A 24,269-nucleotide genomic window follows, 5' to 3' on the forward strand; every position below is an offset into this window, starting at 1 on the left:
TCAAAGACCCTGGATTTTATTGTTCTCTTTGATTATAAGATTTCCATTTTAAATAGATTCAATTTGCTGTATTTTTTGGCACAAGCTTTCGCCCAAATTGCTCTACCTTGGATATATAACTATATTACACCTCACCACAGAGAAGTATGTTTGGAAACGGAGTATGCCTGTTTATGTGGCATTCATTGACTTTTCCACCGTTTTTGATCGAGTGCACATGCTCACTCTATGGGGGAAGCTTAAGGACCTGGGTTTCCAGACAGTCTATGAAAAATTCATAATAGCCTTGAAAACTGACGTGGTGCCAAGTAATGCGGGGGGGTAGAAACAGAGGCCTCACATCTAAACTTGAAACAAAAAATGGTTATAGGCAAGGTTGTTTAGTAGCACCCCTTCTTTTCTCACTATATGTCACTAATTGTTCTCTATAGATGGACCGCGTAGGCAGAGATGCCCCACGATCTGGTTGTACCCGGTAGGGCAGTGGTTCCCAATCTATGCTCCGCGGCGCCCAGGTGCGCCATCAAAACAAGCTAGGGGTGCCGTGCACCAAACACACAGTATGGGAATCACTGCAGGAATAGCTATAAATGTCTGCTGTCACTACTTGCCCTGCCCTCCTGCTAACTGCAGTGTGAATGGATGACACTGAAACATAAAACCATCGCTCAACTCTGAGTTTTTTAACAGGTCCCCACCCTGAGCTAAACAGTTCGGATGTGCTGCTCGAGTGAATTTTAGAAATCCCTTCATGCAATTTAAGAAAACCTTTTGTGCAATATGATTAAAATATGCATGCTAATTCATATAACCTCGACCTAGTTAAAGAGGCAAGGAACACTGCGTTATAAAGGTCATTAAGGGTGAATAACATGAATTTAATACACAATCTCCAAAAATAAAATAAATGGTCAAGAAAAATGCAGTATAGCGCTGTAAAGAGCATTTCTCCTGCTCAGCAAATAACGCACACTAAGGCCTTTATAGAAGACCTGCTGTCACAGACAACTAATTATGTCCCTTCAACCATAGAACACAAAACACTTCACTCGGAATAAGCCACCCTAAAACAAACACTTTTGAAAAATGTGTGCAGTACAGATGCATTGTCTGTACATAGGTACCTTTATTGTCTTGTGAACTTTGTTTTTCTTGTCATCAGGGCCCCATAGATAGGCAGTTTATTACACAGCTAACACTTGACTATAAGATGAAGATCATAGGATACTCAGCCTAGTGACTGCAGTCAGACCTTGGCTGGATGCCTGCTAATGCACCACAGCCCACCTTCCACTGCACTCTTCTTCCATACAAGATATGTTACAGAGACAGGTATAGCTGTAAACTATTGTACAGATAGACATTGTACCTTAGCAAGCCAGTGAGAAAGCAATAACGTGCTTATAAATCCTAGGTAATGCATGTCAGCAGAGTCTGATTGCCTTACAACGTGTAAATATTACCTATTTCAGCTGCGTACATGTGATATTTAACCAACTGACGTTACAAAAACTACAATGGCCCCATAGGACACCACATTAGTAACAAAAACATTTCTCCACAATAACAAACAGCATGGGTAAATATTCAATTAGAGAAATTACTTTATTATTATATATATATGAAGAATAAAATCCAACTTACATAAAAATCATGTCAAAGTCCCTATCTAAACACCCTAAAGTAAAAGGACAGAAAAAAGTGCAAAGATCAAGTGCACATGATCAGAAAAGGAAACAAGAGATAATAAATCTCACGACCATCTATATACCATATACTAAAAAAGCAGCCTGTTGGTTAATCTTCTTCTGCATTGAACCAATCTTCAATTCAAAAAGACATTAAATTACCATTTTAGTCCTTCATCCACACTATATACAGTAACCAAATTCAGGCTGTAGCATCGTCGTCGACGTTTCGACCCCCTTTCGCTTTTGGGCCAATTCAAAAGCTCCTCAACGGGTCTTCTTCAGGACTACCCGATAGGGACCCCCATTGTTTCAAATTGAATTATGTCATCATAATTTTCTCCAAAATTATTTCAAATGGAACCAAATGTTTTCACTCATTAAATGATAATCCCAAGAGGTACATCTCATGTATCACTCCTTCAATAGTCGTTTTCTCTTCTGAACTGTTAATGTCTTCTTCCCGTCTTTTTACAGAGCCGCTTTATCCAACTGAAGCAGGTTGCAATAGGGCTTAATTAAAGGCCCTTACTTCAATGTGATCTGTGCATGAAACGAAAAGCACATCCAGCTTTATTAGCACAGATTCTTTGTTAGAAGTAAATAAAAGGATCTGTTCTCTTATCATCTTTATCTCATTCTGTCATTCTTACTTTCACCACTTTACTAGCAACAAAGCTTCTGCTTACTCCTAATGATATTCCTTCTTACTCTTGCAGCTATTCACTGTCGGGTACTCTGCAACATATTCGTACTCTTAACTCTACCTTCCTCCTTCTTACTCTGAATACTCCTATTCATACTCCTACTGAGTCCCGCCCACCTGCAGCAGCAGTTCCTGCTCTAACCTGCATTTCAGCAAAGAGAGAGATGGGTGCCTCAACTGCTACAGCTTTGCATGTGTGAGAAATGCAGGGATGGGAGCGGGGCACAGGGCTTGGATAGCCATCTTAAAGAGTGCTCAGAGGTTCGCGCTGCCCTTTTCCTTTAAGGTAAAAAGTGACCTGCTTGCTGTTGGAGGAAGGTTGGCTTCATCAGCGTCAGGTTCATGTCTGAGGGGATATCATCTTCTTAGTTTCCTGGCACTGAGATAGTTTGAATAGGAAGTTACTCCCATTGCATTTTAGTTATAGCTCAGCTATATATGGTATTCGGATGCCATCTGCAACAGACTTTTCTACTGAAGGTTCTTCTGCGAATGTAGACAACACTGCCCTTTTCAGACTGCTGATGTTAATGCCAGAATTCCCAAGAAAATAAATGTTTAAATTGGCTGCTCAGTGGTTGTGTCATATTTGTTGCTAAGGATTGTTAGAGATATGCATTCTACTCAGTTCTGTGACATGCATAATATGATGCAAGCTGCTGCTACTGAAGAAGAGGCTTTCATGCGGGAACTTGTGGGTTAAGGCTTCAAGGCCTGGAGTAAAAAGGAGAGGTGGTAAAGTGAGTATTTGTTGCTGAAAAGTGCTTGATTACAGCATCAGTTTAGTGACAGAGTAGATCACAACTACGATTATAATACCTTCATCGCAATTATTTTCAGGGAGAAAAATTGAAGTACTCCCAATGCCGAGGTTACATCCTCCCACCTGCCAAAAAAAGTAACATAATGAGGAGCCAGGGCCAACTGCCAATAGGTCAAAGGAGCCGCGGGTCGAAAACGGTAGGGAATCTCCTTTTTGCTGATGACATTATAATACCAGATGTGACTCCAAAGGGGCTGAAGAAGCGCCTTCACGCCCTAGCAGCCTACACAGAGAGGCATTATTTGAAGGTTAATGTGGAGAACAGCAAAAAAATTAATTTCATAAAAGGGGATGCCATTCTTGGAGGAAATTTAGTTGGCTCTTGGGTACAAAGCTGTTAGAGCTAGGGAAATCATAACCTTATTTAGGCAAAATTATCTCGGATGACCTGTGAGAAATAAGGCCATATTGCCCCTTTGACAAGTAGGGCTCTATCTCATGCAAATGGTTTTAAGGATTTCTATAGGGCAACAGGTAGAAGACACTTTGGTTCTTTACTGAGTGTGTATAAGATGAAGATACCACCCTCACTGCAATATGGAGTGTTGCATGTTTTCCCTCGTCCAGAGGAGATTACACCCTGATGTCGAACCGTCTGTACGTTAGTGAGCCCTTTAACCTTAAGCTGATAGACCTGCAAGACATGACTTACATCACCCTTTAATGCTACTTAAAAAGTTCCATTAAAGGTAGATCAAAGGAGCTAGACAGTTGTCATTGCAGGAGCTTAAACAGGCTCGAGGAAGTAACGGAGATTGCCAAAATATACGCTCCTCAGCCTTATTTAAGATGGAACTTGGATCATGGCGTCCATCGCTGTATGCTGTTGTTCACATTAAATTGTCTTCCCTTGAGTTGTGTTGTGGATGCATTGCGCTAGAAAAGTGGTCTGATAGGAGGTGTACTTTGTACCTGGGTGCAGTACAGGCAACTGACCATGTTCTTTTTGTTTGCCCTGTTTTAAAGCCAGTCAGACGTCACTTCCGAAAACCCTTGTTTCTGAAACATGCATGATATTAAGACAGCAGGAGTAGCTGCTCAGTTTCTTTATAATTCGGTTATTGAGTTGATGTGTTATAAAATATTCACATTTGTTAAGAGTTTTTTAAGCATGTAGTAACAAACTTTTTAACTAGCTAATTCAATTGAGTCTTGGAAGAATGTGATGGTCCTACAGGGTATTAAGCCGAACTGTTTATATATTGTGATTCTTTTTATCAAATGTAAAACTTTTATATGGGGTATTAGCATGGAACTGGCTGTTTTACTGGAGATCTAAAAACTTTAAATAAAAAATCTACACTGGGTTATAAAGATGGTCTTTTGAAAAAAGAGAGGGAAGGACAGTATCGTAGGAAAGCAATTCATCCTTCACATGAAAGAGTGAAGAAGCATCTCATTATTATAAAAATTACATCAAGAAAGAGTAGATTTGTTTGGTTTTCTTCAAAAATCAATGAAAAATAAAGATCCTCAACTGGTAGATAATTCTGAATGTGTTAAATCTGTTAAATCCATTAGGAATTTAATAACCCCATATCGTAAAAATACCCATTAATCTGCTAATGAACAGGTTGACTTTTTACATGTAATGTTTATACATGATCTTCAGGTGATACAGTTAAAATGTTTTATGTCTCTTGGAGATTTACCTCTGAATATGGGACTTAAAGATTCGAGACAAGAGATTACTCCACTTGGCAATTGTAGGGAGATGACATCCACAAGAAATTGACTAGTTTTAGGAAATAACATGATGCTATTAGGACCGATTAATGATAACCCTTTGGAACGGTGAGATGCCATGAACTATGCTCAGTAAAGGGAGTGCTTTGCAGCTTCAGAAAATGTAATGACTTTCCAAGTTACATAATGACTCATTTAGCTCAAACTGTTGCTAATTATTATAACAACGTTGAGTTTTATTGCTACCATCTAATATGATGTACAGATTATCACTGCTTCCAAAAATGATCCTAACTTTCACAAAATCTTTCTACTACAACCAAAGTAGCTTGCAGTTGAGAATTGCAACTGGCAGGTGGGAATCCGAAAATCTTTGTAAATGTTACTTTTAATCTGGAGGGTGAAAGGAAGATTGTATCCATAACACCTGCATCTAATGTGGCCAGTGCGTCACTAAACAATAACAGTCCTATTTTTTTGGAGTCCTCAGTACAAAGTTACTGGGCCTAATTGAAACTAACAATATGAACCTTCAAAGCAGGAAGAAGAAATAACACCACCTCCATGATCCAGTTCCAATTCACGTCAGAAAGATATCAAGAACCACCAACAATAAATAGACACATTGACCCAATTTTCACAGTCAGATAGTGCAACAAAACATTATAAACAAAGGAGCCCTTCTGCAAGTCAAAACTCTCCACTCAAGTAGGTATCATATTGCAGAGTGAAGAATCCCAAAATAAAAAATGGTATATCATTTTGGTTCACATCTTCCACACAGGTGGCTTACGGTATTGCTCAGCTGATATGAATAATAGTCATTTAAACAGAGGTTCAAGTGACAATTCCTGTTCTTCTTGATTCTTCCATATCATAAAGGAAACCCCTGTTTTTTAGGTCCCTCAGGCTTCTGTGCTGCCCTTTGCTTTTTGATTCTTTGTATGGCCTCTTTATCTTACCTTATTCAATCATCTGATTTGTCTGTGGTAATGTATGTGTAGACACAGAGGTAAGTTTCAAACTCAACAGTGATTCTAAGAAGACGGCAACTACTTTACAAGACTGCCTCTAACGTGTGGAGCTATTGATGCATAGAAATACAGGAAAGTTGAATGGTGGCAAACTGAAATATCGTACCCTTTCAGGAACTCGTTAGACTCACAGTTTGCTTTCTAGCCATCTTGCTGTGAACAAAAAACAGCCCCTGTTCTATGTGCTGGGACACTAAAGATTAAAATTGGATGCTGTTCTAATTTTTTTAAACCAGATCATTTTAGTTGTTAGTTCACGTTTGTAGCAATTACAAATGCAAAACCGTACTGTACATTTATTTACGTTTCTCCTAATGTCAAAATTCTAAATACATTTATCATAGTCAAATTGGAATATTGCAATGCCATTGAAACGCGGACAGGTTTAACTATTTGTTTTATCCTTGAATTTCAATAAAATGTTGTTTTAACAGATCGCAATGCCATCTATTTGGACTCCCCCCCCCCCCCCCCCCCCGCCCCCCAAGGTCTGAAAAAATGCAATTGGTTCAAAATGTGCAGCAAGACTGGCTTTCAACTTCAACAGAAGCAATTCCAGTTCTACAGCTCTGACTTAACTGCACTGGCTTCCAGCCAAATGCAGGATTATGTTTAAATCTCTCTGCCTTACACATGGTTCCTGGTAAAAACCCATTCTCCAAGAGACGTGTTCGCAAAAACTCAAATCTGTGAAGGCATCTTTGGTAATGGTACAAAATTTCCGTAAACCACTCATGGAGGACGTCCACTCTCTGTGCCACAGCTAGGCACTAGAATATTTTGTCATTATTCCTCTGCTCCCAAGATTTTTTGCTACAATTCAGGAAATAGTTGAAAACCTGGCTCTTTCCAAAATAGCTAGTAACTTTGCTTGAGCTTTTTTTTTGTCTAGAATACCTGACAGATTTTTTTTCCATGTAGGTTTGAGTGCCAAGATACCTATGGGTGATGCTTGTGCTTCATAAATATCAAACACACTAAATGAAAACGAGATGACCTCAGAAAATGTAAAATTACAGATTTCATGAACCTCTGTACTGACATCCCTTGCACTTGTTATCAGTGGAAGTGGAAGTTCTGAAGATACTTGGGGATAAAGATCAGGAACTGATGATTTTAATTGTGCAGAAGGAAGGACAGTATGAATTCTTCAAGTGTGAGGGGCCATCAGACAAAAGGCTATAGGATTAATCTGATGAGTGATGACATATAAGAGACATTGTGGTCAAAACATAATTAGCAATGAATCAGCATGAAGAAAGCGAGAAGACAACTAAATGTTAACATCAAGAGCAAATGAGGAAGAAGCTGATCTTGAACTGTAAGCATGTTCTTTCATCTTGATTTTAGAAAGCCACAGACCTTCTGAAACAGCTCCCTTTGTTCCTATAAATGACACATATTAATACTAGCTACAAGCAAAGAAAGAAGAACTCTAGGATTAAAGCTTTGCAAGTAGGAAATTAATGGATCTTCGGTGTCACTGTGAGTCATACTGTTATAGGAAGCTTATGCAACAAATAAATATTAAACCCAAGCATCGTGGGTAGCGCAGCAACGTGAGAGCTGCACTTCCAGACTTTGGTTAATTGTTCTCCTTTCCCATTAGAATGAGGATGATAAAACAAAAAACTGCGCTCAGTTCCTAATGCCTTGCAAAAAGCTTTCCAGAAACGTGTAATGACCCATACTCTGCAGGCATCTTACTTTGAAGGTAGTTGAGTTACCTCCAGCTGATGGAAGGAAAGGCTGCAGTAGGACAAAGAGAAAACCAAGCACAAACGACATTGCCCCTGATTCCCATACTCTCGTGTCCTGTAGGAAAAGTGGTGGCCACCTTTGACAGTGAATTGTCATGCAATTGAGTTGTTCAGTTCCAGTAGCCAGTATCTTTCTATCTGAAACTCACAATAACTTGAGGAGAGTTGATTGCACAGGCTCTTCAGATTCTGAAACCAAAATCTTTGTTGAGCTATGAATTGTAAGGATGCAATCATATTAAGGAAGTGACTTTGAACTTATATTAACAGAGTGTTCCTTTTGATAAGCTGTAAACTAGAAATTAAGTATTGACTACAATTTAAAGGGATTTCTGAACGACTGTTTCCCAGTGCCTATGGATGCATATATAATGAAGTTCAGGATAGGATCCGTTAAGATTGGGACATTAAACTCATCTATTTTCACAGAAATATCAGATGTTCCACTTCACAAGAGAAACATAGATATAGACATAATCTATATTGTTGCATACACATACACACACACACACACACACATATAAATAACAATCTGACACTAACCCGCCGTGGACACTCATCTGCTTTACAGTGCTGCAATGTTGGAGACTCCTCAGACCGCTGTACGTCTGTCCTCAAAGCAATACTCCCAGTGAACTTTGCTGAAGATCACCTGGTCAGACAGAAGGTGCTATGGCTACAGCTCGTTTCAGATGTAGAAGCTACATGTTGGGTGTACTTCAAGATTGTCTCCCAGTTCCTGATCTGTATACTGAACCTCCTATGTACCCAAAGTTCCTTCCTGGAATTGATTACGTTCTCCTAACTGCAAGTATACCACTGGCTTCGGCCTTGACCACACTGAAACTCTCACTCCCAACATGACATTGGAGGGACCATAAACTTTCAGTCACACATTCAGCATTGTGCTCAAAATCTTGCTAGGCTTTGTGGTATTTTGGCTCTCCACACGTTTGGGGGGTGCTTGCTTGGCTCGTCATCCTGCAGCTGACTGTTCACTTTTGACACCGGAGAAAAACCCTAAACGAAAAACCCCACAAAGAGCTAACTCGCTTACCTATTCTGCGGTCGGCGTTAGAGGAGTCTACCTTCTCGAAGCTTCTACTCGTGCACAACAACCTGAAAGAAAAAAAAGGCAATAAAAGAAACTGATGTAAATTGAATAACTACTCTCAGAGCACCTCGCTAGAGAGTATAACAATTGCAGTTTAGAGGTGTCAGACTTTGGCATGAAAAGACAAAAAGCTAGGATTATAACATCGTACACAATTAAAGTGAATTCTAAGTTTAGCAGAAATCTCAGACTGAATTAAGGTCAAGGAACTTGTGCTAGTCAACACTTAAAAGGAGAACGTTGGAAAAATGACTTTGGGAACATTCCCTAAACCTTGCAGAATAGACTTTTCAGACTCAAAAATAGTTGGGGACAATCTACAGAAAATCCAAGTCAAAAGGAGAGAATTATCACTGAGAGAGTTGTACTAGTGAATAGATTCCCAGCCCCCTTCCACCAGATTTCTTAGTGCTTCTTGACATTTAACCATATTCTCTGGACTCTGCCTCCAGCTTCAGATGAACAGCTGTACAGCTGCTCCCCATGCCTCATGTCAGGCTCAGTACACCACAGCCGCTCCATCTGATACACAAAGTGTGTATGTGCAGCAAGGTGTCCTCCCAAGCAGGGTACCTATGTGATACAGTGAGCCTGATGGGAGCAATTGTTTTGCCACTAGACAGGGTAACTACACTGGCTTACAGCATGTTATTGCCCTTGCTCAGGACAGTCCAATATGTATCCATTAGATAAACCAGCATAGAGCCTATCCACCCAATACCATAGCTCAAAGAAGTATAGGAATCTGGTGCTAAAGGAAGCCTTGCAGTGGTCAAATTAAAAAAACACTATAATTTCTGGGGGAGAGCCAGGGAGCATAACACAGAGGCTCAGCAATTTCTTTGGTTGGATACAGATGTCATGTTAAGAATAGGGAATCAATCTTGCATCAAGTCACAGATTATCGGCATTTTTGTTGCTGCATAGGTGTGAGGACAGGATGTTGCGGTCTTTACTGCAGCAGTTTCTAGCAGCAGCTACTGACCTTCAGGGTAGCAAGGAATAGCAGGCCAAGACTTACTTAGGGAGATCAAGTGGATTAGAAACTCAGAAGTGCACAAAGTACACAATATCACTGAATACATCGATGTCCATCCAGTGCCATTCATTTATGAAAAAAATATAGATATTTTAATTGCCACACAGCTAAATCCTAAACCTAAAATTACAGATCTACACAATGAAAACCAGACCTCTCCAGCTCTGAACTAGAGAGCTGTGTAAGGGCTTTCAGCGTTAAACAATGTAAAGTCCTTTCCAATGGTGTTCGACACGGAGTTCACAATGTTAAATTCTTTCTTATTGTATTTGCCAGTGAGTTCACACTGTAAAACCTCTTCATGTGGCATTTGTCAGGCAATGGCCTATGTCAAACCTCTCCATATTGTATTTGTCGAGAATTTACAAAGTATGATACTTCATGTTTTATCTGAGAGTGACTTCACAACGTAAAACACCTTCCAACTGCACCTGCCATGGGTACACATCATGCAAAGCCCCATCCTGTTGTATTTGACTATGGACTACATTGTGTGTTACCGATGTGGTTTACATTTAAGCAACATAACTTTTTCATGGGTACGCTAACAGAACTATTGCCCATTCAAATACCGATAAAGAAGGGCAACTAAGGGATTGAGCAGAGGCCCAGGGGCTTTCTTATTACTGGACCCTAATTTAGCACCTAGAACACCCACTGAGCGCTTGAAACTCAAAACTGTGAGACAGAGTACACCAAGGCTTTCCCAAGGGGGTGGTATGGTGTTGAAACTCTTTACTCTACAAAGCATGCACTAACACTTAATAAATCAATGCCCACTTATTTCATTTGCTTTTAAACAGGAAAGGTACTTTAACTTACACACAACAGAATATTGAATATAGAACTACAAATATACATTGTGACCACCAGATCTCTTTAAAGCCTCTAAACCCAGTAATCTACATAAAACAATACAATGTAAACCCCACTAATATTATATTTGTTCGAGCTCCCTATGTAATCCTCTCTACTACATTTGTCAGTGGGTTGCTCCCAGTGCCTAATTTGTTAATAAAAAGGTGCTGGTGCCCAAAGCCCTCCTCTTAAACACGCGGCTGCTGCAATTAAATGTACAAACACGCAATACTGAGGTAGGGTAACCCTGAAGCCATCTCGGGCCTCTTCAATCCATGTAAAGCCATTCCCTGCCCCTTCAGCTCACTCTTGCAGCTTTCTGCATTCTCCCGTAGTGACGCTTTTTCGTTTTTTCTCTTCCTCCGTCTTTCCCATGTGTGTCTTTTAGTGGCAGCAAATACTTGAGGCAGAAGAATAAGCCCCGGCCCTCGAAAATAAATGCCGGTGCTCAGCACCGGAAACAACAAGCACAAATTAAGCACTGGTTGCTCCACGCTAGGCCTATTCCTAATATATTGGCCATGGGGTGAGTGTTAACAATACGTCTGTCAGGTACCAGTTATGGACCTAACGCTTAGTAGGGCTGACACAAATGTTACAAATAAAAATGCTGCAATTTAAAGGAATTAAAGCAAGAGTTAGAGTCGAAGCCCCTCCCTCTCTACTGCTTTAAAAACATTTTTGTGATCACATGAGATTTAGCACAACGTTGGGCGGTGAAGCCTAACCTACAAATATCAAAGCAGAGGTCCTGGGACTGTTAACTCAAGTAGGGATAAATAAACACATTTACAGTGAAGAACAACGATGGGACCTTTCGGCGTAAGAGACGCCACCAAGTGTTTCGTTTGTAAAATAAGAAGAGCTGGTGCCCACAGTTTTTCTCGGAAGACCACGGCGGTGGCTGCTGTACGTCAGGCTTGCTGAGTACCAAGGCTGCCTAGTCTTCATTCCATCTCATGCCTCTTTCCCTGCCCCTATGTCTCAGTGCTCCATGGTTTTTTTCATCCCTGCTTTCCTTTCTTTCTCGCTGCTTTTCCGCCATTCTCTACCTCCTTTTTCCTTTCTTTTGTGTCTTTTTCTGGGTCAAAGTCTCATGAATGAAAAATAAGTTCTGGTAATCATAAACGAGTGCTGGTTGGCACCACCTGCCACCACGGGCTCAGAGCACTGCGCAGTAACGTGCCTTCTCAACGCCACGTGCCAGCTGGGCAGCCTACAGGCACCACCGCTGGGAGCTGAGTGGATAGGCTGCAGGCCAGCCCTGACTGCATAAAAACCCGTACACGTGTTTTCTCCAGTCAAGAACTTGCCAGGCAAGGCGTGGCCCCTGGCAGCCAGGACAAGTCAGCATCATCGAGCTGCAGGTCAACGAGCATGCTATGAGTCATAAAGTGCACTGCAACGCACCCAGGTGTAAGTGAACACTGAAGGTGCACGCAGTGTCAAGATGGCAGGAGTCGAGAGAGAAACCCGAATCATAAACTATTTTTAATATTTTTAATAAGTAAGCGGGGCGCAGCTTCGGAGGGGGGCTTGAGGGGGGTTGGAGTATTACACCCCCTAAAAATGCATTTTCTGATACATAGTTGGGGACAGGTGCTTTCAGTCGGGTATTGTAAACTGTCTGTCGGAATTCCCTAGTAATTGTCCATATACACAGACAAAAAAAGCAGCGACATACTCTCCTTTCTCTATTTAAAAAGTACTTAAAATGTTAGCTATTTTTCAAAATGTTGTGTTTTCTCTCTTTTAGTACTCTACCAATCCGCATTCCTCTCCCTCTCTCCTGCCTCTTTAGCCTCTCTTACGCGCCCGGCCTATCGTCTAATGTGCTGTAGCATTATATGCCAGCTTCATGGTTGGAAAATCTGAAGCTCACACCCCTCCAATCTTACTGACCCAGTTACGACCCTGTAAATAGTATTTGAATCAAAAGGTAATATTAAAAATGCTGTAAGATTAATAACATAATAGCAACCACCCATACACCATCAAGGACAAACTGTATTGTCTCTGTGGGGTTAAACCTAGATGGTAGTATTTCTCATTTTACAAACTTGGATGAATGACTGATTTGCCCCAATGCAATACGAACCTAGGTCCTCATCAGCTTGAAACTGAAAAACATGCAAAATGTTATCAATGTAACTTAAAATAAAAGTCTGTATTCAAGAGCATTTCTGTTTTCTGTTGCATAAGTCAAGGTATTTTATGAAGTTCAAAGATCATCAGCTGTAGAATTTAGAAATGAAATGAATATATATATATATATATATATATATATATATATATATATATTATATATATTTTAATATCTCTAAATATGGTTTGGGTGTCGGCGGCATTCCTCGTTTGTGGGTACTGTTAGCGATAACCTTTATAGGGTGGACACTCTTACTGTCATGGTAGAGTGGTCGCTTTGTAAAGAAAAAAATAGCAAAAACTGCAGTGTCTTCATTGTGGCTGTCAGTGACTCCCAGTCCAATAAAGCCTCCTTAAGCAAAAGGAATCACATGTACAAAGCTGACTTGGCGCCATTAACACATAACAGTTAACACCATACAGCAACTCCTCACACTAGTGGTTCTCATATAATGGTTGTTTTTTCTTCCATTATAGACAAGAACAGCTCCTCCCTCTGTGATAGTATTAACCCGGAGATTTTGAAATACCTTGAGATAGTAGCACATTAACCATTTAGACAATTATTCTGGTCTGCGAGCAGGTGTGAGAGTCATTGCAACATGTCCATGAAGAGTCTACCTAAAATGTCCGGCTATATCTGAAGTTCCCAACAGGCGTGTGAGGCATAAGGCACTGGGAAACAGTCTGTTCCCCTTGTAGCATACTAAGGTTCTGAACTTCTGACTGAAAACTAGCTGGCGGAATTAGGTCTTTATGGGGAGCAGCTGTGCACACGTTCCTCTGCACGTAGGTTCCCTTGCAGAGGTGGAAACATGCACCACAAACTGGAAGCTCAACAAGCCTCAGTACCTGGCCACCCAGCTTTGGGATCACCTAACTTCTAGTCCACAAGCTTAGTGGAGGCTCGGACATAACAGGGCCCCTCTCACAAGGAAGTTGCTGCCACCCAGGCTTGGCAAGGCAGTAGACCAGTTCTCAAATCCTCCAACTACTGGAAAGTTCCATGCAGTCCTATGATTTGACATAGGCACTGGCAACCAATCAAACAAACAACAAAGCATGCCTTTCAGCCCAAAGTCAAGGGTTCGTAACCGTTTGACTTCTGGGGTCGCCCCTCCTATTCATTACTGGAATCCTTAGAGCCCAGTTAAATCTATTTGTAATCCAAGCAAGCTAGCCTAAATAGTTTTGATGATTGGAACCACAGAACAAATACACAAAAATGCACAAACATTCATCAACTAAATACACAAATGAATACATATTTTATTTATTTCACAAAGAAATAGAAAAAAAAACTACATTTTAACGGGAAAGTTGGAGCTTTTCTAAATTCAACTGAGACCACCAGTCATACTATATATTCTGTTTAATGCACTTGCACTCACTCCTCCCATGAATCAGTCAGAGGATACCAATTTAATTATTGGCCCTCAATTCAAATTCTTCACATATGCAGAACGTTTTAGAATTCTACATTTTGTTTCTTTATAAAGACTACGTTGTTCTGTTAATATTAATTAATGTTCTGAGCCAGCTGTTCTTAAATGGTCTGGGAATGCCTAGAGGTCTGCAAAGCCTACTCAGGTTGTCCGTGACTGTTTGCAAAATGAAATAATATTAGCAGATTATTCAAATATATATCCCTAAAAAAAATTGAGCATTTTAAAATGCTCAGTTAATGTATGGGCAGCCAGAAGGAGGGCATGCATTAGGAGCAAAAAAGACAAAGTGATATGGTCGATTATTGTTTTAAAACTCCCACTTTCCTCTTCTAACACGATGGCATGTTTGCGTGGATCTGCTCATAAAATGAGGATATACTTTCAAACCCTAGGGTATTTTTTTGAGCCAGAAAATATTAACTTTAACCTATATTTCTCCAGTGTGCTGTGTCTTTTGTTTGATCACTTTGTCATTAAAAAAACTGTAGGATTCTTTGTGAACTAGCTCGTGCAAAACTGCTTATGGTCAAAGAGTCACAAAGTGGGGTTGGTAACAATATAGCCAAATTGCATGTGCTTAATCCCAGTAAGTGGAAGCGGGTGGTAACCAGGTGAATGGTATTTGCACAACAAAAAACCAGCACAAACATCTACAATTCTTGACCTGTATTCAAAGGTGAAGAGAATATATTCACTGGTAGTTCTACACTGGAGAAGGCGAGGACACGAGCGGATGTTCAGACAGTCACCTTCTTTGAACAGACAGACAAGGAAATGTACGCCAAGTATAAGCTGAGCAAGGCAGATAAAAATGATTTAGTTAATCAATTTAGTAGAGTTGCAACCTATGCTAGTGAATCAGACTGAATGCAGTCAAATTATACCCTGCAGGTTCAGGTTTTGTGCTACCTACCTCTTCCAACATCATGGAATTATCTAGGCCTATGCTTCCTAAACATTTTAGAACCATGACCAAACTATTAGAACAACAAACTTTTGCTTTAATGGACATGAGGTGGGCAATTTTTTAATGTAACTAAAGCATTGCATGGTAGAGCTCTGTCATTTAGAGCCAGTACATTTTTCAGTGAAATGTGATAAAACTATATTGCACACAAATCCTACGGAAATCTGGTTTCAGTGAATATTTTATCACTTGTTCATCACCAAGTAAAATGTCTTGATGTGGTTTAACCGTATTAAAATATTTGTTTTTATCACTCTCCAGAATTACAACAAAAAAGTGAATCATTGTTACTTTCCTAACTGCTAAATGTGTACAGTTAATTTACAGATATTTCTATTTTTATTGTGTGTTACAAAAAATGACAAGCTACAGTCTTTTCTTTCTCACTTCCTGTACACTAGCAAGATTGTTGCACATTTCACTTTACTTTTCTTTCTCTGACTGCAAAGTGAGCGGAGTCTGTTAACACCAATTCACGTGTTAGAAAATCATAACCAGTAATTTGTCGGAAGACACAGCCTGACATTTAACCTCAGCCTTTGAACTGCAGCAAGCGTGAAAAGATAAATACAGAATTTAGAGACATCTTTCTATATTGCTTGTACTTTCATGATCTACCAAAATCATCTTGTGACCTCACGCACAGTTTGGGAAACACTCACCTGGGTACAACAGTAAAATAAGGTATATCAGAGTGCTCTTCATTGGATTTTAGAAATGTTCTGAGTTTATAGCTGATGAAGATCAACGTATACATGACCTTTTCAAATACACCTGGTGACTTGCACATGATAAAATTAAAATTTTAACAAGTTGCACATTTCCCCACCATTTTAGGATGTGTTGAAGGCACACAGAGACTTATGTACTTCTTTCTGCTACAAAGTATCTATATAAGGATCGGAAAAAATAGCACTCACATAATAAACATATACACTGTTCAGTGTAAAACATATTAAGACAGGCACTGTTGCCTGCTACCCTGGGAGTGCACACAACTCTCATTTGTCATCACTGTGGACTTTGCAATCATGGAAGGTGGATGTCTAAATGGTGAGCATCACAATCCACAGAGATATATCGTTCACCAAGCAACTTAGACTATATTCTCCAGACCCATTTGTATGCCATTTGGCCATGGATCCTCACACCTTATCCACAGCCATTAATACAAACATCACTGTAATGCAGCACATTAGGAGGCAATAACAGTCACATAAATACCTTATAAGTACTTTTTAACTCTCAATAAGTGGTAGCGCAGCCCTACTCCCTGCGCTAGAGATTTGTAGTTCTCCTAGAATATTTGTAACCTCAACTATTGCTCTTTTTAGGTCCCCATTTTGGTAAGTTAACTCAACCTGTAGATTTAAAGAGTGCCACACATGGTAGAGGTGCTTGCAAGTAAACGCTCTACAGAGCTACCAAAATGCTGAAGACGACTGCTGGAATGGTATTGTCATTACGACTGGCATTTCCCTGATTTCCCTTCTTCTACTATTCCTCAATAGCGTTTCCACTGCAACTGAGAGGTAAATCATACTTCACGTCATAGATTCAAAGCCCTTGTGGCTAGTTTTGCACAGGTTTGCTGTTTGTTATGAATTCTAGGGACAGCAACTTCAAACTTTTGGATATGATGTTATTATTGGCCAAATAACCGAGCGTCGCCGAATGACGCAAACTGTGGAAGTTGTTGACTGGTTGTTGACAGATTAATAACAAAATTTGGTAGCTCTGTCACTTGTATGCCACTTCTCGTCTGCCTCATTTTCTTCCATCATAATTCTTGAGAGTGTTATGCTTATCTCTTGCCACCGAAGCCCAATCTCTGACAAAGAAAACCTTAACTTACAACAATCTGTTCAAAAAGGCACAATACCCCAGTGATGGTTTTCCTAATATAAAATATTATTGTTACTGCTTATCTTATATTCCCGTAGTGCCATTAGAAAGATCATTATAACTGAAAATCTTAATTTTAATAAATAAATATTACTAAATATAGAGACATATTATATAACAGCCACATCCTCAATTATTAATAGGTGTGTATAAATGTAATGAGAGTGCTATAGGCTTCTAATGAGCCATCACCCGCTAAGCAGGCTTTTAGTGTGATCTGCACTGATGAAAACCTACAGTTTCATAGGTCTGATTGCCTGAAAACAAAGGATTTTTACAGAAAAACAATAGACAACTCGTATGTGTAGTGTGTTGATTTTTTATGGGTAAATGGTGCCTGGATAAAGAAGTACAAGTCAGCATGTCAATCAATTCAGAGGTTCTGGTTTAACACAAAATATGGTGAGATGGTCAGTATTTCAGCCACATATACAAATATTAAGAATAGTGATTTCCACATTGCGATTTTTGCCATATCTTTATTTGGTAATAACTAATCTCAATGTACTGTGGGTCACAAATCAACATTCTATGTGAATATTAATGAGTTAGTTCACTGTTTGCAACCCATTAGGAATAATAGCCATCACAGAGATGTTGGTGTGCTGGGGTCAGCGGACCATCATGTCTGTGGTTGCTTTTAAAAACAGCAATATTTTTTTCTTAGAAACGCATCCAGTTTCCCTTAAAGGAAAACGGAATGCATTTCAAAGGAAAAAAATGAAATGATTAAGTTTAATTTTTTTGACATTCTCAAAAGGGAAGGGGTGTCCTGGGGGCCCCTTCCCCTTTGAGAATAGTTACTACTACCTTTCAATAGCTGGTAAAAAAGTTAAGTTTTGTGACCGTAATTCAGTCGCAAAACTTGAATACATATCACTATGATTCAATATTTGGATGGGACACCCTAAACACGCTCCTTCTAAATACCAAATCACAAATGCAGATTACGATTCTGCAGAATCACAGTTTGGTGTTTGTGCATCAAAAAAGCATTGTTTGTGGTCGCAAATGGTCCATTTCTGTGAATTGAGCCATTTGCTACCTCCAAAAAGCTTTGTACATGTGGCCTCAAATGTGTAAAAATAGAAGCACTGGTCCTCTGGATTGATCATGCAGATGGTTATGTGCATGAGAGGAGAGTAGTGGCGGGTGCAGGGGTATGACAGGTGGAAGCGAGTGATTGGGCTTTACGTTCAAGGCAGGTGCAGGGGTACGACAGGTGGAAGCGAGTGGTTGGGCTTTACGTTCAAGGCAGGTGCAGGGGTACGACAGGTGGAAGCGAGTGGTTGGGCTTTACGTTCAATCTCACAATAGTACCTCACTGGCTCTATATTCATCCTGGACGTACATCTGCCCTTCTTTTATTTCCACTATAGCTCACGGAAAAAGAACGCTGCCATTTACAGTAAAGTACAACTGTTTTAACGATCCTATTTCCAAGGCACATGTGGAAATAAAAGGACTTATCAGCTGTTTCTCACTGATCTGAAAATGTATCAAACACACAAAAGGTGATGGAAGGAATGCATGTAATAAGTCTATAACCTCTGGCAATCATTTGGTGTAGCATTCTAACCAATCGTTATTTCACCCACCATGCCACATCAGTTTGGACCCAGCCAAATCAAAATTAGTCTTGACCCGGCTCCTACAGAAACAGTCCAGCCTGAACATCCATGGCCAGGTCCTCCCCGAACAAAATCACAAGGAATCCAAAAGGGATTCATCCTAGTTATGAGCTCATCAGCAGGGTACAGCTTGGTTCCAGTGAAAGAGTGAGCATTGGACCCAAGTCTGGGCATATTCTTGTCACTGAGATAGGTGCATAAGATATGGCAAAAGTCTGACCTCTGGCAATCCCTCATAGTAGCAACTCAACCAATTGTTCTTTTGCCCACCATGCCACCTCAGTTTGGACCCAGCTATATGCGAGCCAGTCTTGACCAGAACTGCTAGATACCTCCTCTCTGAACAGGAACACAAACAACCCAAGACCAGTTTAACCCTGATTGCTGATTTTCAGTCGGGTGTATCTTGGTTCAAATGCCACAGTGACCACAGGACCCACGTCTCGGCATAACTTTGTCTGAGAATTCAAGCAGCTACAGAAAAGTACCAGGACAGTGTGGGATATCACAACGTGTACTAGTTCCCTCAAATAAGTGCTAGATGTGCTCACCGTCCACCACTGGCCCAGCACAGTTAAGTACTGACAGCGGTGACATAAATGCTAAATTTCCTAGCCATTGAGAAGGAAAGATAGCTTTCTGTTTAGGAGATGGAGGTGAGGATTATGCAAAAACTTTCCTCGTGTTACTGCACATAGCCAATGTCAAAGGGAACACATAGTAAATGCTAACTCATTTTTCCATGATTCAAGTAGGAAATGAGAAAACAAGAATATTCCACTAATACGTTCCCTTTGAAGTCCATAAACTCCTCCTCCTACCTACCACCCCTCTTTGGGTTAAACACTGGTTTCTAGGAGCTTTCTGCTCCCGTTTCTGCTCCTCACTTGTATCCTGAAACAAGCTAAATACAGTAATTTCATACCACCTTAAAGCAACGTTTCTTTTTGTTATAGACCATTTTCAGACTGCAGCGTGCAAATATTCAGAAAAATGTTACATATTGATCTTTTAACTTAATGTTACTAACTCAAAGGTTTGCTTCTTCATGGGAGGGCTATGATCTCACTTTAAATGTGATCTTAGGGTGGGATAAGTATTGTCTCTGTGTCCTTAACAGAATCAAAAAATTCTTGTCGGATAGCTAGGAAAATGTACACTCTTATTTTAGGACTAGAAGCAAGGATTATGCATGTCTGAAGTTTGCTCACCACAAGCTCAGACATTGGGGTAATTGGTCTGAAGCAGAATTTCATAAGGCTTGATTCCAACAAATAGTCTGCTGCATTCATAATGTCTTCCACTTTTCTTCTCAAGGAAAACATTCAGATGCCATTGTTCCATTTGCTGAGAGTGCCCTGAAGCTTCAATAATTCCAACCTCCTGCATTACCCATTGACGTCATCTGGCAAAGGAAGAGGTGTGCACCATCTTGAAGGGTTTCTTAAGGGCAAGCAGACGGTGGTGCGCTCTCGCTGGTCTGGAATCAGCTATCATCTCCTCAAAGGTTCTGATATACTCGACTACATACAGTTTGGGACATTCTGGAAAAGCTGGATAAGAGACTGAGTTAGTATTAGGCTTTCTTCTTCTCACAATAGTAAAAGACATTTGGCCTGTAGTAAATATTGCCCTGGTGATTTCCACTGACATCACATTCGATACCTGTCTTGGCGAAATAAGCACTGTTAACTTTGCTTAGAACTCCTTTATATAAAAGGGCTCATTATCCTGCCACGAAACTGAAAGATTCAATACCAAGTTAATGTCCCATAAACAGGAGTACCTTGGTTCTTTAGGTCTCAACATAACTCCTCTAATCAGTTTGCAGAACCAGACATATTTGCCCACTGTAACTTCATTCACTTGGAAGTTACCCGCATTTACTGCCAAACAAAAATTAGCTTTCTTTAGGTCAAATCTGCTTCAACCTACAATGATAGGAAATCCAGGATACACACTGCCTGTCTAACCTGAATAAAGGTCACTTACTATACACCAACAATGCCATTGCCTCCATGCAGAGTGGTACGCTCCTAACTGTCCCATCCACCATTACTCTTTGCATAAGGTTACACGCGACCTCCGAATGCAAAGGCTTCACCCAGTGTTCCCTGTAATATACCATACTACCCCTTTCACTGATCGTTCTAGAACTAGAGGATGAGGACTCACCTTGGCAGTCAACCAAAACTGGCTGAAACCCGGAAGAGCCACTTGAAAATTGGACAAATGCTCCAGCAAAGCCATGCTTACAGCCTTGAAATCAGAGTTACCAGTATCAGATAAGCCTGTTGATGTTTCACGTAAATCAACACTCTACCAATCTTAGGAAATGGAGGAAACGGATAGTTCCATGCCCCAGTCTAGTCTTGCTGCAAAGCCTCTTTTGCTTTATGGTCCGAACACCATCTAAAATATCCCAGAAGCCAATAGTCATGCCTGGGGGCAAAAAGATAAGTCTTGTATTGGGCCCAACTCTGCATTACAGTGGAGAAGCCTAAGCGATCCAGCATCCTATCTCCGGAATCATGAATGAATCTGGAGTACGAGTCCACTATACATATTGGTGACTGTGAATGTACTGCACATCATAGAAATCTACACTTGCAGGCAGTAGTGTAACAATTCCTCTGCAAGTCCCTTGGATTGTGTGCCCCCACTTCGAATGATCGATCCATCTTAAGCCGAAGTCCTACTCACCTTCTAACCATCTTCCTCCCATGGAAATTTCTCCACACTTGGCAACCCAGTCATAACGGTTGACGGCTGACGCTATGATCATGTCCGAAGTTGATTTCTCTTGTTCCATGCACTCATGTGACCCAGCCACCATGCAATTAAATTTTTTGCTTCTTGAGAATGTATGACTAGTTCCGAGTAAGGGAATCCCTTCCTCTGGTCCACTTTAATGAGAATAAATTGTCTTCTCTAAGTTTCAAGTGTACAGTTATTGTTTCTTAGCAGACCAATAGCTCTTTACAGCTATCCTGAGATGCTTTTCGAAGAATGGCATTACCTGAGTGAGAATGTCTTCTCCACTATATTCAACATTTTGATGAGACGTCCTACCACATCTCAGAAAAGCACACTTCACCTTGCTCATATTTTAAAAAGCAAAACAGCAAATATGACATTTCAGTATTTTAGGAGGTATCTAAAACGCCATCCTGGTTTGCCTTTCCTTTAACTAGAGCCCAAACACCCCATTGAAATGGACTGAAAGCATTTTACAAACATGAAGGAGATGCAGTCTGGATCCTTGCAGGACCACCAGAATCTATCAATTTCGATTTTGGGGTCTCTTATGCACTTTACCGGAAATGTCAACATCTTTGACTCAATCCATCCAGAATCAGTTGAGGACATTCTGCTTTCATGTGTGACCGGACCTCTTTCTCCAGGGGATGTTGGATTTTATTGGTCACAGAGGAGTTACTTTGGTGGGTGGAACCCACTCTGTGAATCTTGGGCAGTAAAGGTGGATCAGTATGATCATATGTAATGTTTGGGGTTCCTCATCCACCTTTCCATGTAAGGAGGGTCTAGGTCACTAGGACCTACTCTCTTCTGGATCATCTGTCCCACCTTCCCTTCCTAGGGAAAGAGTCCCAGAGTTTGTCCAAGTACCCCGTGGCACACTTTGGGCAGCTTTCTTTAGTTGGGAGGTGGCCTAATGTTATCTCATGCTGGGGCCCTATAACCTGGAAACACTTTTTTCCTACCCAGATAGGATTTTGCAAAGCAAGCTACCAAGAGTAACTGTTGTGCACTGAGGGGTTTTGGAGCCAGACTCACAAATTAGAAGACCAAAAGGCCAAAGGGATGGGGCAAACCAGGTCCCTGTGGTGGAGGGATTTAATTCCCCTTCTTTCCACTCTCCACATATGGAGATCTGGTGGTCGAGCACTTTCAACACTCTCAGAGTTTTGCCACTGGGGACTGGTACAGAGAACTATCCTAATATCTCCTGGGGTAAATCCTGCGGTTGTCTGACCTCAATTAATGCCACTCTTTAATCAACCTATCTTACCGATATGTGGAGTTCTCACTGTCAGTTGAGGTCTTTTTTAAGTGTATTTGCCACTTAGACATGCTCAGGTTTAACCCCAGAGTGGAAGCCTAGCTCATGGAGGGGAAGGATCGTCATTAATGTCAGTTCCCTGAAGTCAAAAGTTGCCCTTCCACATGCTCAAAGGTTCATTAATAATACCAAAGTACAATTCTAATGAAATTCAGAAAAGATAAATAAAACAAATGGGGGCTTATCTCTGCTGCTAAGCAGCAAAGAATGTATGGACTTGGAAGAGAAATGATTACTGGAATGTTTTGTTTTGTTATTTCCTATTTGGTTCATGGGAAATATGGTTAATGTTTGTTATGTGTTCACTTTTGTATTTGCTGCCGAGCAAAACAGTAAGGAAAGTTTAAGTATAATCCTCACCTTCGGTCCTGACATCATAAACAAAGGCGAAGAACACTGCTATATCAATACTGATAATAACAATCAATAATCCTGTAATTAAATAAGACTCGTTGCTAAAGGCTTGCAGCATCAGACGGCTTCTCAAAAGTGTCACATTTAAAATGAACAAATATTACAAAACAACGTAAATACGAGATTTCAACAATATGAAGTAATTCAAGAAACCTTTACTTATTCTTATCCCTGTACTTGCGTTTTCTGGCTCTGGATCTCAGGCTTACGAAACCAACGAGAACAAGGATGGATGTCCTGATTAGCAAGTAAATTGCATTCCAAAATCTACCACAGTCTCTCGTCACACCCATCCCGGAACAGGCTGTTCAACTGGGATCAACGCTTCCTTGTAACATGGGTCCTAATTTAGCAATGATATTTATAAAGGGAGCAACCCACAGCCACAAGGACACTTGTCACCATCCATGTCACAAAACAAACAGCAAATCAGATGTCGCTCATAAAACGGGCTTGCCTATTATCTAATATAAAAATATATTGACATTCACATAGCCCAAACTACATCCACATTTTCTGTTGAGATCTAAAATATTGTCTTAATCCATTCAGCATTTTATAGACAGTATCAGCTGCATGTTACAGACATCTCTGACGCGGATGCTCAACTCACTCTGCTGCCAGACTAGGAACATTTTAGAAGAACTGAAATTTTGGATTTCCTAAATGTCCAAAAGACAATTCATGGATAACATTTACAAACGTTTTAGTTAAAAGCTATGAGAGCGTGATTTAGACTCCATTGTTGTAGTAGATCCTCCAATTTCTGGATGAAGTGCTAAATTAGAAAGGCAATCCAGGGGTTGAATGTTCTCTAGCCAGTCTCCTAGAAGAGAAGAGAATTCTTCTGGGGGTTGCAACAGGCAACGAAACTGCGGATGAAGCGGAAGTGATTAGACACAGGCAATGCTAATCATAAACGCAGGATTAATACCAAGGCTTTCAGGTTCACATCTAACAAATTCTA

At 40.4% G+C, this 24,269-nt stretch overlaps 1 protein-coding gene across 2 annotated transcripts in view; it reads right to left on the bottom strand.

Moving 5' to 3' along the window:
* Positions 1 to 24,269, bottom strand: part of PER3 (period circadian regulator 3) — a 476,770-nt gene that overhangs the window by 379,821 nt on the left and 72,680 nt on the right. For both annotated transcript variants that reach the window (XM_069240206.1, XM_069240207.1), the window contains exon 2: positions 8,755 to 8,816. The gene's annotated coding sequence lies outside the window, so the exon portion shown is untranslated. The remainder of the gene's footprint in view (positions 1 to 8,754; positions 8,817 to 24,269) is intronic.

This window comes from Pleurodeles waltl, chromosome 6 (genome assembly GCF_031143425.1).
Source record: "Pleurodeles waltl isolate 20211129_DDA chromosome 6, aPleWal1.hap1.20221129, whole genome shotgun sequence".
NCBI classification, from domain to species: Eukaryota; Metazoa; Chordata; class Amphibia; order Caudata; family Salamandridae; genus Pleurodeles; species Pleurodeles waltl.